Source organism: Trachypithecus francoisi, unplaced genomic scaffold (genome assembly GCF_009764315.1).
Source record: "Trachypithecus francoisi isolate TF-2019V2 unplaced genomic scaffold, Tfra_2.0 Lachesis_group6, whole genome shotgun sequence".
In the NCBI taxonomy this organism is placed as follows: domain Eukaryota; kingdom Metazoa; phylum Chordata; class Mammalia; order Primates; family Cercopithecidae; genus Trachypithecus; species Trachypithecus francoisi.
The window spans coordinates 115,402,002-115,420,648 of NW_022681471.1; the positions used below are offsets into that span (position 1 = coordinate 115,402,002).

The 18,647-nt window shown below is 43.2% G+C and overlaps 1 protein-coding gene across 1 annotated transcript in view; it reads left to right on the forward strand.

The window, feature by feature from the left end:
• The first annotated feature begins 2,316 nt into the window (after nucleotides 1–2,316).
• Nucleotides 2,317–18,647, forward strand: part of SH3KBP1 (SH3 domain containing kinase binding protein 1) — a 274,242-nt gene continuing 257,911 nt past the window's right edge. Inside the window, 1 exon segment of the mRNA XM_033201026.1 lies at nucleotides 2,317–2,480. The gene's annotated coding sequence lies outside the window, so the exon portion shown is untranslated.

The following is an 18,647-nucleotide window of genomic DNA, read 5'->3' on the forward strand; positions in this document are numbered from 1 at the left end:
CATGTTCCCCACGCCCCCCCACCCTGCCCCCCCTCGCGGGGACAGAGCCTTGCTCTGTCGCCCAGGCTGGAGTGCAGTGGCGCGATCTCGGATCACTGCAACCTCTGCCTCCTGGATTCAAGTGATCCTTCTGCCTCAGTCTCCCAAGTAGCTGGGATTACAGGCACCCGCCATCATGCCCGGCTAATTTTTTTGTATTTTTAGTAGAGACAGGGTTTCTCCATGTTGGCCAGGCTGGTTTCAAACTCCTGACCTCAAGGGATCCGCCCACCTCAGCCTCCCAAAGTGTTAGAATTACAGACATGAGCCACTGCACCTGGCCCAGGCAAGGTTTTTAAAACAGCTTTGAGGTCTAATTTACATGCCATGATGTTGACCTACTGAGTATCCCAGTCAGTGCTTTTTAATATATTTACGGAGTTGTGTGACCATCACCACAATCTAATTCTTGAACATTTCCACCACCCCCAAAAGAAACCTGTGCCCATTTGCAGTCACTCTCTATTTCCACGCTCAGCCCTAGGCAACCACTCATCTTTGTAATTTCTCCTTTTTCTTTAACATTAAGGAGAATGTTTTTAGCAGATGTATTGTTTACTTTAAGGAGTCCCTTTCCCAAATTATAAACTCTTACTCTTGGCTACCCAGTTACTGCTCAGCCTGTTGCTCCCAGCACACTTGAGATTACATGGAACAGAAAGCGGTCTGGGACTGCCTTAAACACAGACATTTGTTATTTCGCATAATTGGGAGGCTAGAGGTAGGGTGGACCCCAGGGGCAGTGTGATCAGCCGCTCAGTGTGACATCAGAACCCATGTTCTTGCTGTCTCTTCCCCCACCGTGTTGTTCTGGCAGTAGCTTCACCCAAGGGCTGGCTTCCCTGTGGTGGTCAGACGGTTGTAGAATGGCATCCATCTGCAGTGGGGCCCTTTGCTTCCTTGCTCACAGCCTGTATGTAGAAGGAGTTATTTCTTGCAGTCTGATTGGGTGAGCTTTGTTCCCACTGCCCACCCTGAAGCAATGTTTGGTTTAGAATTAATTAGGCTGTCCTTCCTAGAGCTGGAAATGGGCTCCATGGGGGAATGGATGGGCACCTGTGACCAGGAGTGGGCTCTGCTGGGGAAGAAGGAAGGGAGCCAGCTCTACTGGGTAGGCAACCAGCAGTGCTCGCTGAGGGTTACTGACCAACCACATTGGATTGTTGTTTCCTTTCACCTGGGAGCCTTTTTTATGTTAAATGCAAGCAAGGTGATCATCTGATTTTGAACTTGTTATCTAGGGGAAGGTAGACCAATCTGCTGAGTGACAGCAAATTTGATCGTTGATCTCTACAAGCTTGAGAGTAATAATGCATGAGTAGTTTTGAAGCTGACCCTAGCTTTACATCTCTGAAAAGTATCAGTTCAGATCTCACCAATTCAGGAGGTTCTCATAATTTGGTGAAGGAGTTCACTAAAGTTTACCTTTGAACAGTTTTATAGTGAGGGTAATATTGGTGATGGTGGTAATACTAACATATGTGAGAAGTAAATGATTTGAGTAACATTGGAAAACCTGTTTGCTTTAGGATAGAAATAGCTAAATATATGACTAGTAGTAAATAGTAGAAAATCATTTCTATCTAGTTGTTAAGTTAGTCCCTTGGAATCTCTCCTTGGGGAAAAAATAAAATCTGCTCTGAATATGTCAGTATTTGAATTACTGTATGAACTTGAAATTAACAAAAGTGAACTTTTTTTCTAGTACAGTTCATGCTTCACTGAGCCAAATAGACATTCTGCCAGTTATTTGGACTTTATTAAATTTTACTTTAGTACTTATGTGTGATAAAAAATCAAGGTAAGCCTCTGCTTTGCAAAGTCATTTATTTGATTAAGAGCTGTATTTTAGAGTGCATTTTCAGGGCGAGGTTTGTCCACATGTAAGTAATGAGCGTTTGCTGGTGCAGCTCTTAATGGTGAGAACGGATGTTGAAGAAAGCAAACCCCATATGCCCTTTGTTTCCCGTGCATGTCCTCTTCTGGAGGCCTGGGTGGAGTGTTTCAGCTGTCTCAAATAATCTCCATTTGCTGTGACTGCAGACTCTGCGGTTCTCCAGCTCTCTCCTCTCTGATGTTAATTATAACTTCTTCCTAATTAGGTGGCTCTTCCTCCTCCTCAGTCATGCAGGTTCCACACTCTCAAGTGCCAGAGGTTGGGTTACTTTTCACTTGATTTGTGACAGAAATAAGTGCAAAGAATTACAAAAAGAAATCCACCAGTGTGAGTGTGTAGTGGGAGGGGCAGGCGGGTTGGGTACGGGACAGGATGCTTAGAATAATTTTGCTGCCAAGTGAATCAGAGAGACTTGCAGTTCTCAGAGAGCACGGAACTTACTCCTTCCCAGAGTTCAGACACAGCCAGAAATTACCATTTCATACTTCACAGAATGGAGGTTTCAGCAGCCAAAGCCCCAAGTGCCGCAGACTTGTCTGAGATTGTAAGTAGGCCATACATCTGTTTTGATTGTTACGATGTCTGCATCTTTTGTAGCCTGTTGCCCAACTACTTTGTAGGCCAAGAGGGAGGCATGATGGGGAATTTGGTCTCAGGTCAGTCTTTCCAAGATGGTGACCAACGTTGTTTTCTGCTTGGCCCCAGGTCTCAGTTTTCTGGTTTGTAGCCGAAGGGTATTTCTTTCACTAAGCCCTTGTCTGTGATAGAAGTGGATTCTTTTGGCTGCGTTCCTTTTGTAGTGGCATTTATAAAGATTTTGAACAGCTCTGTCATCTGGTTTGGTGGCTCTTTCCTTCTCTGATCACTATAGACAGCCAGGTGAGTTTTCTCCAGGGGATGCTGCACACAGGCAACTGCATGCAGCCAAACCCCCTGCAGGCATCCATTTCTGCAGTGAGGTACCCCTCTCAGGGCTTGGAAGCAGGTAACATTTCCGATGCAGCTGGCAGTTTTGGGAATCTGAGAGGAAGCCAGGTGTGGAATTTAGCTTTCCTGTAGTGTGAAGAAATAAAGGGAGTGGGGGTAAGAATGAGATGGGAGACAGGAGAGAAAGTCAGCTTGGGGTCAGTCAAGAGCACTGTCCTGTTGCCAGATGCCAATTGAGGTGTCGGGACAGGTTCAGTTCCCTGCTCAGCTAACCGTGCAGCCATGGGCTGCTAACCAAGATCTCTCCGAGTCTTACTTTTCTCATCTGAAAATCTCCATCCTACCAGCTCACAGGGTTACTGGATTGTTTGAAGTAGTGAATGTGAAGGCACCTGGTGCTTGGTTGCCATCCTTCTCCTTTTCCGTGGCACTCTATGCCATAAATGCAAGCAGTGTGCTGGACTCTGTGAGATGCCATCAGTGTTGCTGTCCTGGCTTGTTTCAGGGCAGCTTTTGTGGCCACCAAGTTCTCATGGTCAGTGTCATAGGTTTGATCTTGGGGTCGACCAATTGGCCTTGCTTAAGTACGTAGCCCCAGGTTGCCCTTTTAGTCATGGCCAGGTACCCGCCTCCCAAAACAAGGTCCTGAGGAAGGGGTATGAGTGAGTCATGGTTATGTCTCATAGATAATGTTTAAGTTTAAAGATGATGGGAACTGGGGACCCAAGTTAGGAGGCTGTGTTACAGGTCCTTGGGGAGAGTGATAATTCAAAAGACCCCTTTCCCATCTAGCTTTGAGTTTCCAACTTATTAAAACCTATATTCAGCCAGAGCGAGGGAGAAGGAAAACAAAAGGTAAACCTCGGCCAGGCACAATGATTTATGCCTGTAATTCTGGCACTTTGGGAGGCCAAGGCAGGAGGATTGCTTGAGCCCAGGAGTTCGAGACCAGCCTGGGTAACATGGTGAGACCCTGTCTCTACTTAAAAAAAAAAAAAAAAAATTAGCCAGGAATGGTGACACACGCCTGTAGTCCCAGCTACTCAGGAGGCTGAGGCTGAAGGATTGACTGAGCCTCGGAGGTCAAGGCAGCAGGGAGCCATGATCACGCTACTGCACTCCAGCCTGGGTGACAGGAGTGAGACCCTGTGTCAAAAAAAATGAAAATAAAAATTAACCTTGATTGAAAACTGCTGAGCAGTCATCTGAATTCTGATTCAGAAGTACATGTAGGAGGCCGTCTTGGTACTTTTCCATTGTGTTGTTTCATTTAATGTGTTTATGAATTTAGGCAGCCACCATGCACGTCGGTCAAGCCCCAGTTGCCTTTCGTGTGAGTGTGTGTGTGTGTGTGTGTGTGTGTGTGTGTGTGTTTAGGGCACTTTCTAGAGCCTGCTCTGTTAATTAACTGTACTATGTGCTTTATATTTGCTGTGAGTTAATTGCTGATGATAGTGTTCCCTTGCCAGTCACAAGTTCTCCCACCCCTTTCCCCCATTTAATTCCTCGTATTTCATCTCATCCATAGGCTCAAGTTGTTTGTCTTTGACTGGCAATACTCCTCAATAATTGTGTATCAGTGATCTCTGACACAGTGCTAACTTTTATCACTGATTACAGAGAGACATTGTATAAATCATCAGGACAGTTTGTTTTGTGTATGATGATTTAAGAGCGCCTCTTAACATCAAAGTAATGTATCAGAGTGCTAACCTTCAGTACTTTTCTGCTGCTTTTCATTGAAATCCACTTTCTTTTCTGTGGTCTACTGGGCCTTGTATGGTCTGGCTTTGCCTACCTTTTCAGCCTCATCGGGGTCATCTTCCCACTCAGCCACTGCCTTCTACCATATCGAGTTCTTGCCTGTCTGAGCACTGTCTCTGGGTCCGGGCACTTGTGCAATTCTCACTGCTGGGAATGCCCCCCCCCTTTTTTTTTTGGCTCCTTGCTTGGCTGGCCCTTTCTCTTCTTTCAGGTACCACTCTATGTAGCCCTCCAGGGCCATCTTGTCTCAAGGGCCAGCCTCCCATCTTGAGTTTCCTTTCTCCATTCCATCACATCACCACGTTTATTTCCTTTACAGTCCTTATATCACAGCCTGTAAATATTTTGTTAACTCGTTGATATACTTGGTATTTGATGTCTCTCCCACCAGAATTTTAGCTCCATGAGGGCAGGGGCCTTGTCTGTCTTATCCCTACCATATCCCCAGCTCTTAACTTGATTCTAGATGCATAGAAAATGCTCAACAGATATTTGTTGAATGAATAGTTGCTTTGGATAATTAATATGGTGAATGACTTTTAAGTAGTTTGTGACTGCAAGCTGATAGAGCCAGTCCCATCTTTTATGTGGCTGGACCCCTCTCCATCTGCATCCATCACTGCTCTGGCACTTTGGGAGCATTTCAGACCCCAGGGCACTGTTTCCCTCTCTTGGCCAGCCCCTGGCTGGTGTCTGGGATAACCTCTGTTTTAAGCATCATTTTTGTTCTCAAAATGAAAACCACCTGTCTTCAAAGTGATTTGCTTAAAATAAATGCTTTATTTCTTTACTGAGACCTTCTTCCCTTTCTGCCTTTCTCCACCTCCTGCCAAGAATAACGTGAAAAACCCCATTATCTTGGAAAGTGGTTTTCCCTCTGGTTAGAATCCAAAGCCAGATGACTTAGCACCACATGTGCTGGGGTAATAGCTTTCCCCTGCCCTGCTGCTCGCAGATGTTAGTGAGGTCTTGGCCTTGGCACTTCCCTTCTTTGTATATGTCCTTGAAACTTCCTTCCTACAGGTAAAGAAGCTAGCCCAAGGTACCACCTAAATGACAGTGGGGGTAGGGCCCATGTCTTAAGTAGCACTCTGTGGCAGACTGTTTGCCAGCTCACTGACACCTTACGCCAATTCCAGGGAGTTGACAGTTCTTACCCCCATTTTAGAGATAGCAAAATGGAGGCTCACTGAGGTTAGGTGACTTGTTCTTAAGCACATAGGTTGCAACCAGCCAAGATCAGAAACCAGGCTTGTCTGACTCCCAAATTCATCTTTTATTTGTTGATGTACTCAGGGTCTCCCAGAGATTTATCGACCAAGTTCTGCAGTTGAAAAAAAAAAATCTGGCAACCTGGTCCATGGTACACATCCATGTAACTGCAGTAAGTTTCCTGAAACAGTAGCTGCCTTCACTGTGTGTGATGCCCTCTTGTATTCTCCATTCCATTCAACAGATGCTTGTCAGGACCTTCTAAACTGATTACGTGGCCCACCGATTGGTGGCAATCCATTTGAAAACAGTTTGAGGGACATAGTGTAGGTGTGGTGTAAACTATGCTTAGTTTTTATAGAGGTTTACATGGTGTAAGCTATTAAAAAGAATTTTTATGGCATATAATATACAGCACATGAGGTACAGCTATTGAATTTTCACAAACTGAGCACGTCTGCATAACTAGCACCAGACCAAAACACACGCCATTGATTTAAGCTTCTTTGAATCAAGACAGAGGCATGGAGTACAACAGAAACTGATAGTCCCTCAGTTTGTTGTGAATTACGCACATACAGCTTACTCCATAGGCAGACTCTTTTTGGAGGTCCATAGCTTGCCTTTCCAGTGATGGGGCCTGGCTGGCGACCGAAGGAGTCGAATGTGGCTTCTGTAATGGCCTCAGAAATTAGCACAAAAGGAGGGTTGACTGAGAATGTGCCTGGTAAAATGTGAACATAGAGGAAGAAGAAAGGGCAAGGCCCCGTAGTTGAGTACAGAAACGTTAGGGTGTGAGAATTTGTGGTCATAGTAATTGAGACCAATTTTACTGAAATGGAGGGCGGCGAAAGGAGGAAGGAAAAGGAATTTGTGATTACAGCAGCAAGCCCCTAGAGGTTAATGAATGTCTCTATGAAATAAGGAATATCTACCTCTCATGGCGAGTGTTGACTTATTAGAGAAAATTGTTTTAGTATACTGAAGTAAAATGCTTAATTCTTGGCAAAAGATATAGATGCATCTCCTTGCAAAAGCAAGCTAAAGCAACTTTGCTTTCATAATGTATGGGTTCTGTAAAGCTGTCTTGGTGGACACGCCGTATGTAATTCATCATAATGGGGTGTGCATAGAAATGAAAGGAGTGAATATCGTAACATGCCTTGAAGCATTGAGTGCTAGGTTACAAAGGGCATTAATTAATACAACTTTATGGGCTTCATTTATAGCTCACTTTTAGTCAAACTGAAATAGCTTTCCTGAATCAGGGACTTTGGGATAATAATAAATCCTTTTGTCTTTGTTGATCAGATAAGTTCTTATTCACTGACTTCCTGTTACTTTCTTGGCACCCAGAGTCATGCCTGAGCACTAAGAACTTGCTGAATGAATGGAAGGAGTAAGGACAAAAAAAAAAATCATAGCTAGCATTTAATGAGTGTATACTGTGTGCTTTGCCTCTTTTGTCTGATTAAGTCATCACTTCAAGCCTGTGAGGCAGGCACTGTTATCATTTTCCTCTTTATTTATTTTTCTATTTATTGAGACAGGATCTCACTCTGTCACCCAGGCTGGAGTGCAGTGGTACAATCACAGCTCACTGCAGCCTCGACCTCCTGGGCTCAAGTGATCTTCCCACCTCTCAGCCTCCTGAGTAGCTGGGACTATAGGTGCACACCAAAATTCCTGGCTGATTTTTTTTTTTTTTTGTGGAGACAGGGTTTCACCGTGTTGCCCAGGCTGGTCTTGAACTGCTGGGCTCAGTGATCTGCCTGCCTGGGCCTCCCAAAGTGTTGGGATTATAGGTGTGAGCCACCATGCCCAGCATTATCCCTTCTTTTAGAGCCACCTTATATCCTCTACTTGCCTGGGGACGGTTCTGGTGTATGCCTGTTGTCCTCGCATTAACATTGACATCACCTGCTTTCATTCTCAGATGTCCTGGTCAGATGATAAACTATTTCACTCTGAAATGTTCTGGTTTGGATAGACAGATGAGGAAACTGAGACACAGAGAAACCACATCACTTTCCATGCTCACCAATCTAGTAAGATGTAAAGGTGGAATTCTTTCCTGAGAGTCTGATTCCAGGTCATGTTGTCTGATCACTAAGTTCTGGTGTTTCACAATTTAAGCCAAGGGAGAGATAATATAGAAAAACCACTCTTTATGTTTTTCAGCTTCAGTATTTAGTAAAAATCACTGCCAAGTTAGCATCTGAAGTAGGTTAATGTGACTCAGGGCAGTGGGAATGTGCTAGATAAAGACTCATTGAAACCCTAAGTGTGTGTTCATTAGTAAACCTGGACAACTAGTACCCTAGAATGATAATAGCATTCACATGTGCATGGTGCTTTATCGTTTACAAAACCTTTTCTCCCATATTATTGTGTTGAAGCTTCTTGTGCACTCAGAGGTGGGAGGTGGATGGCCAGTGGTGGGATTCTCAGTTTACAGAGGAGGATGGGGTAATCAGCAGGGTGGTACAGTTGCCTGCCTGAGGCTTCACGGCTAGAAAAGAGGCAGATCCAGGATTCAACCCAGGTATTCTGCCTTGGTGATCAGTGCATTCCACTCTACCACAGGTGCCTTTTAGTCATATATATATATATATATATATATATATATATATTTTTTTTTTTTTTTTTCTCGAGACAGTGTCTTGCTCTGTCACCTAGGCGGAATGCAGTGGCGTGATCACAACTCACTGTAGCCTCGACCTCCAGGCTCAAACAGTCCTCCCACCTCAGCCTCCCAAATAGCTGGGATTACAGGTGTGCAACCACTATGCCTGGCTATTTTTGTTTTAATTTTTTTTAAGAGATGGGGTCCCACTGTATTGCTCAGGCTGGTCTAGAATTCTGGGCTAAAGTAATCCTCCTGCCTCGGCCTCCCAAAGTGCTGGGATTACAGGCGTGAGCCACCCATGCCTGGCCCAGACGTTCTTATACAGGCATTTGAGGGTGCTGTTTATGAAGGGTTAGGGAGTCACTTGAAGACTCATTTACCCAGAGTTTCTCAGCTTTGGCACTGTTGACATTTTGAGCCAGTTAAGCCTGTTGTGGGGGCTGTCTTGTGTGTTGTAGGATGTTTAGGAGCATCTCTGGGGTCTACTCACTAGATGCCAATAGCACAGTTGCCCCACCCCCCAACCAGATCCCTCCAAGACAACAAAGAAAAGTGTCTCCAGACATTACCAAATGTCCCTTGTGGGGGCACGATTGCCTTTGGTTAGGAACCACTGGCCTAACATAATAGTCACATTTAAAAGAGGGAAAGACGACCTTGAAAATGTTAGACCTGTCGTCTTCCCCTTTCTCTAGTTTCTAAAGCATCAGAAAAACTGTTGACAGACCTGCAAAGGGGCAAAAGAGAGAGAGAACAAGCAAATGTTTCATGTTGAATTCTCTTCCATGGAAGAGCATTGTGTCTGCCAAAGGGTAAGATAGCCAACATTTTTAAGTTAAAAATCACACAGTTAAAAATGTTTTGATAGAAAAGTTAGAATATAGATCAGCCAAAATATACACATACAGAATCTCCTGTAATCTTACTGCTGAGATAACTGTGGTTCATATTTTGGTCTATTTCCTTCTAACCTTTTCCAGCATGCATATACAAGTATATATTAAAAAAAAACTTTCCAAATAGAACCATGCCAAAAGCTGTTATAAACAGCTTTTTAATTTAAATGTGCCACAAATATCTTTCCACATCTATGATACAGAGTTACTAAGTTTTGTAGTATTTTGTTGTATGGCTAGCATATAATTTATTCACTTAGTCTCCTGTTGTGTACATTTGGTTTGTTTCTAATTTGGTTTTTGCTATTAACATGCAAAACCATGGTGAGTATCCATGTGCATACTTGTGCCCTTCCCAGCGTTTTTTTTTTTTCCTTCCAGAAGTTACCATCACTGTAATTTTTAGTATCCATTGAGCAAGATATCAAATTCATAATGTTCTGGATTGTATTTTAATTATGTCACATACCTTTACCTCTCAAAATTATGGAAATGTATTGATTAAAAATGTGTTTATGTGCTAGGCTTGCAGAATGGGGTGTGGAAAGTTCTTTGGTTTTCTGATTAAACGATGACTAATAAGAAACCATTTAGGTTTTGTGCCTTGTTCATGAAGCCCACTCTTAACTGTGTCAGGCTACTTCCTGAGTAGGAATCAGCCCAGTGAAGGTTGCTTAACCCTCCCTTAAGATTCTCTTCACTGCTGAAAGAAATTCAAGGCTATATGCTCATGAATTCTCATTGCTCATGGATTTTTCTTCTATGTGTTTTAAATTATAAACTCACAGAAAAGACATTCGGATGGTAGAGAAGAGCGTAAAGTTTCCTATTTTACTCCCCTCCCCCTTGGGTTTTTGTTTTTTTCTTCATTCTCTAGGATTTTTTTTTTTTTTTGAGATGGAGTCTGGCTCTGTCACCCAGGCTGGAGTGCAGTGGCCGGAACTCAGCTCACTGCAAACTCTGCCTCCCGGGTTCACGCCATTCTCCTGCCTCAGCCTCCCGAGTAGCTGGGACTACAGGTGCCCGCCACCTCGCCCAGCTAGTTTTTTGTATTTTTTTTTTTTTTTTTTAGTAGAGACGGGGTTTCACCGTGTTAGCCAGGATGGTCTCCATCTCCTGACCTCGTGATCCGCCCGTCTCGGCCTCCCAAAATGCTGGGATTACAGGCTTGAGCCACCGCGCCCGGCCTCTCTAGGATTTTTGTATGCTTATACAAATATTGAAATACAAAAAAAAAATTAAAACCCACAAATTGGGCAACAGAATGCAATGTATGAGCCAAGCAGCTTTTTTCCATTTAATGCATCTTTCTGTATCAGCACCTTATTGTGTTTAATTGGCGCCCTATTTGGGATTGTTTTCAGCTTCTCCTGCAACAAGTCACCTTTTATTATGACTCTATCCATGGGATACATGCTTAGCAGTGGAGTTGTTGGGTTAAGAGTTTATGCCCTTATGGTTTTGATAGATATTACTAAATTGCCCTTCTACCAGCAGTATATAGCTTGACTTGTTTCTATCAGGCATTTTTTTCATGCCTGGCATAAATTATTGATTAATAAACTGGGAACACAAAGGTAGAACCTCATCTATAGGAAGGGGCATAGTTGGTTAGGAGACCACGTCTTCCCTAATGACCATTATGAGGATTGGTTTTCAGCCTTGAGAATACTCAGAGGGATTTGTATTTACTGGTTTTCTCCTGGGCTTGGCCTGAAACTGGCTTTTACTTTTTTCAACCGTGGAGTAAGAATATGCATATGAAGTTGGGAGACAATACCCAGATAGACAACTTTCTGGGAATATTCGATGACATGCCTCAATTAGAATTGAGGTGGTTAGAAATGGACCCTCATTACTAAAGAGGTTGTGACATGTAAATATCAGTGGGTCTCTGAAATAGAAGCATAGGTCATTTGGCATTTGGTGCAGTGTATCAAATGGAACATAATATAATAAACATAAATGTAACATGTTATAATCATGTTACAATCGTTACTACCCCTTTTATCTCTTCCATGAAGTCTTTTCTGATATTTCTTCATTCCCCATCTTCTCCCACTCCATGATGACATTTTTTCACACTGTCCTTTAAAAAATATAGCTGGTTCTGCATTTTGGGCTTTTGTTTTATTATCTTGGATCAGATATGTATCCCTAATCAAATTTTAACCAACACTTGGTTTCTAATCCTCTTCACTGTGGCTGGGTGTTTGGAACATAAATATTTTGATTGGTTGCCCACTCTAGAATTCTTCTGATTTTGTGGGGTCCCTGTGCTTAGTAAAGGAGGGCTCTCTCCTGGACATCTCCCCCTTGTAGGCCCACAGAACGGTACTCATAAAGGATTCTGTCATCTCAGTCTTCAGAGCGCTGCTTTCCTGCCTAGGGAAGGGCACAGCAGGGTGCCATCTTTTATATGATTTGGTATCTGAAGCAGCAGAGGATGGCAGATGTTTGAAGATGCTTCTGTGAACCCTGGTGGGTACAGCAGCTGCCAGAGCCCAGGTAACCATGTGAAGGGCTCATGTTTTCTGAAATATCAGGGCTTTCTGATGGGCACTTTTTAGGGTATTCTTGGCCACAATTCTTTTTGAGTCAGCCTGAAGTGTCCTGAAAGGTGGAAGCTAAAGTCCATGTAGGTTTGGCCTCAGGCTGGGCCCCTTAGAGGAGGTGGGGCAGCTTTCCTCTCCCTTCTCCTTGCGCCCCGAGGGTACACCTGTGCCTTGGGGACTCTCCCTGGCCTTTCCCAGGGGATGACCTGGAGAGAGTCTTAAAAAGTCTTAAAAGGCCGGGCGCGGTGGCTCAAGCCTGTAATCCCAGCACTTTGGGAGGCCGAGACGGGCGGATCACGAGGTCAGGAGATCGAGACCATCCTGGCTAGCATGGTGAAACCCCGTCTCTACTAAAAATACAAAAACTAGCCGGGCGAGGGTGCGGGCGCCTGTAGTCTCAGCTACTTGGGAGGCTGAGGCAGGAGAATGGCGTAAACCCGGGAGGTGGAGCTGCAGTGAGCTGAGATCCGCCACTGCACTCCAGTCCGGGCGACAAAGCGAGACTCCGCCTCAAAAAAAAAAAAAAAAAAAAAAAAAGTCTTAAAAAACAAACCAAAAAGCTGTATTATTTTTTCTGATTTTCAGATAATATATTTTCTTTTATAGCAAATTAAGAGGGCTTTTGGGGCGCAGGCAGTGTGATCTGAGGAAAATGATTCTGGGATCAAATAGTTCTGGGTTGGAATGTGGGCTCTGTGGCCTTTTTCCTAAGGGGCTGTTATGGGCCAAATTTTGTCCCTAACCCCCTGTACCTCATAATGTGACTGTGTTTGGAGATAGGTCCCTTAAAGGGGTGATTAAGTTAAAATGAGGCCATTAGGGTGGGCCTTAATCCAATCTGACTGGCATCCATAAGAAGAGGAGATAGAGCACACAGAAAGATACCAGGGGCGCGGATGCACAGAGGAAAGACCATGTGAGGACACAGCGAGCAGGTGGCCATCTGCAAGCCAAGGAGAGGGGCCCCAGGAGAAACAGTGTACCTTGATTCCAGCTCCAGAGCTGTGAGGTAATGGATTTCTATTACTTAAGCCCCCTAGTCTGTGGTAATTGTTATGGCAACCCAAGCTGACTAAGATGGGGGCTTTTAGCAAGTCAAGTCCCCTGATTTTGCTTTCTTAAAGAGGAACACAACACCCTGAGTTGACATGAAGAGTGGACACAAGTGCCTGGCTTCTAGGAGGTACTCTCAAATGGCAGTGGTGGTGGTCACCATAATCATTTAATAATATGGTAATAGAAATCACCACCCCCTTGCCTCACCCAAGTTTTCTGACCCCGTCTGGTTTGAGGTTTTTCTTTTTCTTTCTTTCTTTATTTGTATATATTTTTTGAGACGGAGCCTTGCTCTATCACCCAGGCTAGAGTGCAGTGAGTGGCACAGTCTCGGCTCACTGCAACCTCTACCTCCTGGATTCAAGCAATTCTTCTGCCTCAGCCTCCCAAGTAGCTGGGATTACAGGCATGCGCCACCATGCCCGGCTAATTTTTGTATTTTTAGTAGAGACCTGGTTTCGCCATGTTGTCCAGGATGGTCTCGATCTCCTGACCTTGTAATCCACCCATCTCGGCCTCCCAAAGTGCTGGGATTACAGGTGTGAGCCACCGTGCCTGGCCTCTTTTTATTTTTTTTAACTTTCCTTTTAAGTCCTTTTCAAAGAGGCTTGCAAAGAACTCATATGATCAGAGATGGGTACTTTATAGGTTGAGTGAAGTATTTTCTTTTGAGTAACTCTTTTCATCTGTTAACATATTGGAGGTCCAGGTAAAATTGTATTTAGGGCAAGGATTCTGCTGCTAAAACAGATTCAAAGTGACTTTTGGTGTGGTGTGAATATTTACTGTACCTGACACCCATTGTATTAGTTTGCTTGTGCTGCTGTGACAAAGTACCACATGCTGTGAGTGGCTTATCAATGGAAATTTATTGTCTGGCAGTTCTGGAGGCTGGAATTCAGAGATCAAGGTTGTGGCAGGGTTGGTTCCTTCTGAGGGTCATGACAGAGAATCTGCTCCGTGCCTCTCCCCTTGCTTCTGGTGGTTTGCTGGCAATCTTTGGGTTGTAGACACATCACCCCATCTCTGTCTTCATCTTCACATGGCATTCTTTTCCCTGTGTGCCAATCTCTGCTTTCAAAGTTCTTCATTTGGGTTTTTTTTTTTTTTTTTTTTGGAGATAGGATCTTGCTTTGTTGCTCAGGCTGGAGTACCCTGGCATGATCATGGCTCACTGCAGCCTCCATCTTCTGGGCTCAAGTGATCCTCCCACCTTGGCCTCCCAAAGTGCTGGGATTACAGGCGTGAGCTACGTCGCCCGCCCAAAGTTCTCCTTTTTATAAGGATACCAGTCATATTGGATTAGCGCCCACCCAATGACCTAATTTTAACTTGATCATCTGCAAAGATCCTATTTCTAAATAATGTCATATTCATGGATACTGGGGATAAGGACTTCCATATCTTTTGGGGAGATACAATTCAACTCATAACACAAATTATATTGGAACCCTGTTTACCATCTGTGCACCTCTGCCTGTGGCCAGCAGCCTCCCAGGAGAAGTCCCCCTGCCTGGTCTGCTGTTCCTGTTTGCCATGCAGATTTCAGCTAAGAAGTCACCTGCTAGAGAGGCCTTCCCTGGCCACCCTCAATATAGAGTGATTGAATGAATGAAATAGATTGCAGAGTAAAATTAAAATGTGATTGAGAATTATGCTGAGCATAATTTACCCTTAAAAGTGTGAGAGAACTCTCCACCCCACATCAATGTTACTTGTAACTTTTTTGTATATGTTGGCTGTGTCCCCACCACAGATGCTATTTAAATATCATTTTGTGCTTGTGAATTGAGATGTCGGGCACCTTCTGAATGTCATGATGTTTCCTATTCTGTGTGCAGAGCGTGCCAAGAGGATTCAATTTGTTGGATTTAGTTTTTTTTTTTTTTTTTTTTTGCAATGAATCACTATTTGATTATGATTTTACAACAATTCACAGAATCAAACTGGCTAGACCCCTTCTCTGAAGGACATCTCAAGTCCAGAAAACCTGTGAATCATGAATAAGGGAAACATTTACTAATGCTAGTTAATTATCAGTGTTTGTTAAATATGTTCTCCTTGCTGAAACTGCTAGGGGCTGTGCAGAATACAGAAATAGAATAGGCAATAGCTGTGGCCTCCAGGAACACACAATTCACATCAAACAGCCAAAAAATATATAATACATGCAAAGTTGTGTGAGAATGTGTAGTACAGAAATTAAGAAGAAGTGCTTGTTGTGGACCAGAATGATCAAAGGCAGGCTTTGTTGAGGAACTTAGCTAGGTTTGGGCTGTGCCTTAAAGAGTTAGAGATCCCAGGAGAGGAGAGAGAATACCAGCTCAAGACAATATTAACATATATCATTAAGCTGTATAATAGTCACAGTGTATTTTGTACTACCAGGTTTTAATAAAAATTTTCTTCACAAGATATGTGACGATTTGTAACAGAAAAATATTGTATACATCCTAAATGTCCATCAACTTGGGATATATAAGTTATAGTACATCCATAAAGTAGAATACTCTACAGTCAGAAAAAAGAATGAGGATGCTTTTTACCGCTATGAACCTTCCAAATATATTATTGTTCAGTGAGAAAAGCACGGTGCAGGACAGTGAGTATGATATGCTAATGTATGATATTTTCTTAAAGAAACTAGAAGTTGCTTAAGAAACTAATAACCTATGTGTGGTAGTGGCAAACTGGGAGAATGGGAGCTCGATTGTGTATGGGGATGTTTGTGTGTATGTGTGTGATTTGAATGATGTAAATGTATCCTATTCAAAAAGTTTGGCAGGTATGACAATAATAGTATTTGGTCACACTGTTGATACTCTTAAATTGACTTAGTGTTTTGCCTTGCTGGGACATAATAAACGAAGATAACCAGCTACACCAGATATCCTAGAGATAAACTTTTGCATTTGCCCAGAGAATGAAATTCCCTTCACCAGCTTTTCACTTTTGTTGGCTGCCACTAGAAAGGTTTCAAACATAACACTCAGTAGAGGGGCTGGTCTCAGGAACCCTTTTTACCCATCGTCTATCTTCAGCAGTTATCATCTGCTGGCCATTGCTGTTTTGTTGGTTCTCTCTTCTCCTCATTCTTCCCCCTTCTTCCCTGTCCTCGATTATTTTGAAGGCAATGCCATTCTGATGGAATAATTTAGAAATATTACTCTGACCTCCTGAGTCCCACCATGGCCCCAGACATGCAGAGTAAATTAGAGCTTAGGTGGGAAAAGCTGTCTTTAATGGAATTTGGCTCATCTCATTAAACTCATTTGATTTTACTTAAAAAAAATTTTAAAAAATTATTGCACAATACACATAACATAAAATTTATCATCTTAATCATTTGAAGTGTATGGTTCAAATAGCATTAAGTACATTCACATTGTTGTGCCACTAGTCTTCAGAACTTTTTTATCTTGCAAAATTGAAACTCTGCAGCCAAGAAACACCAGCTCTCCATTTCCCCCTCCCCCCAGCCCCAGTAACCACCATTCTGTGTTCTGTGTCTGAATTTGACTGCTCCAAGTACTTCATGTAAGTGGAATCATATGTGATTTGTCTTTTTGTGACTTTCTTATTCTACTTAGCATAATGTCCTCAAGGTTCATCCATGTGGTAGCATGTGACAGGATTTCCTTCCTTTCTAAGGCTGAATCATATCCTCTTGTATGGATATACTACATTTTGTTTATCCATTCATTCATTGATAGATACTTGGGCTAACTTTACTTTTTGCCCCCTCTTGGAGTATAAGGTTTTATGGCTCATAATAATTTCATGCTGTAGCTCATCAGAATGCCTCAGTACACTATACCCTCCAGTTAAGAGAATAATTCTGAGCAGTTTGAGAATATATATATATATATATATTTTTTTTTTTTTTTTGAGACAGGGTCTCACTCTGTCGCCCAGCTTGGAGTGCAGTGGCGCAGTCTTGGCTCACTGCAATCTCTGCCTCTCTGGCTCAAGTGATGCTCCCACCTCAGCCTCCCAAGTAGCTGGGACCACAGGTATGTACCACCATGCCTAGCTAATGTTTTTTTTTTGTATTATTTGTAGAGACCGGGTTTCACCATGTCGCCCAGACCAGGTTGATCTCCACCTCCTGGGCTCAAGCAGTTTGCCCACCTCATCCTCCGAAGGTGCTTGAGAATTCTTATACCAAATACTTTGACTTAAAAAACTAGCACATTTTCCTTTATGCTTTTGTGACCAAGGACAACTTTTTCTCTCAAAGTTCTTAAATTGAATTTTGTCTCTTATCGGACTAGATTATGAATTTATTTTTTTTTATTTTTTTTATTTTTTTTGAGACGGAGTCTCGCTCTGCCACCCAGGCTGGAGTGCAGTGGCCAGATCTCAGCTCACTGCAAGCTCCACCTCCCGGGTTCACGCCATTCTCCTGCCTCAGCCTCCGGAGTAGCTGGGACTACAGGCGCCTGCCACCTCGCCCGGCTAGTTTTTTGTATTTTTTTAGTAGAGACGGGGTTTCACCGTATTAGCCAGGATGGTCTCGATCTCCTGACCTCGTGATCCGCCCGTCTCGGCCTCCCAAAGTGCTGGGATTACAGGCTTGAGCCACCGCGCCCGGCCTAGATTATGAATTTAGAGAGACTGGGGCAGGGGGTGGGGTGGTATCTTCATTTGCCCAGTACCTGGCACTGTGCTTGGTGCTGGGTGGGTACTGAGTATATATTTGTTGGAGTAGGAGTGTTACTTTGGGCAAGGCACGTACCTACACCTGTATAATTAGGAAGTTGAACCAGATGAATTCTAAGACCTCTTTTGGTTCTAACATTGTTTGGGTCTATCATTAAACTTGAAAATTCCGGGCTGGGCGCGGTGGCTCATGCCTGTAATCGCAGCACTTTGGGAGGTCAAGGTGGGCAGATCGCTTGAGGTCAGGAGTTTGAGACGAGCCTGGCCCACATGGTGAAACCCCATCCATCTCTACTAAAAACATAAAAATCAGTTGGGCGTGGTGGTGCAGGCCTGTAATCCCAGTTACTCGGGAGGCTCAGGCAGGAGAATCGCTTGAACCCAGGAGGTGGAGGTTGCAGTGAGCTGAGATCACACCACTGCACTCCAGCCTGGGCGACAGAGTGAGATTGTGTCTAAAAACTTAAAATAATAAATCTGATGATGAAAATTTCAGACTTTCTGGAATACTGGAGAGTGGGGGGAGGTAGTGAGATTTTTAGATAGACATATTTTCACTGCCCCTCAAATGATACTCCGAGGTGGTCACCTACAAGTAAAACCATCTCAGGATATAGTGTTTCTTAAAATAACATTCTGGATTTGGGACTTCCTCTTTGTGCAGTGGGTACCATTCTTTGAATAACAAAAAAGCTACCATCTAAAAAGTGATTTTAAGTTAAGCTTAATTGTGTACCACATTTCCTAAATATACACGGATAGAAAACAAACCTCCTCTTGACATAATCATTTTTATAATGAATCTCATAGGAAGTCTTAATGGTAATCTTACCATGAGAAGAAGTCAAAGCAATGAGCAACTGAGGAAAATGAAAATTCTGGAATTAGAGGAAAAAATGCTGATAAGAAAGGACAGATGTGGTCTGAGTATTGAATCTTGTTGATCTTCTGAACTTTATGCTAGTTTGTACATTTTTATTTTAAGCCTGGTTTCCAAAAGTCTCTTGTTA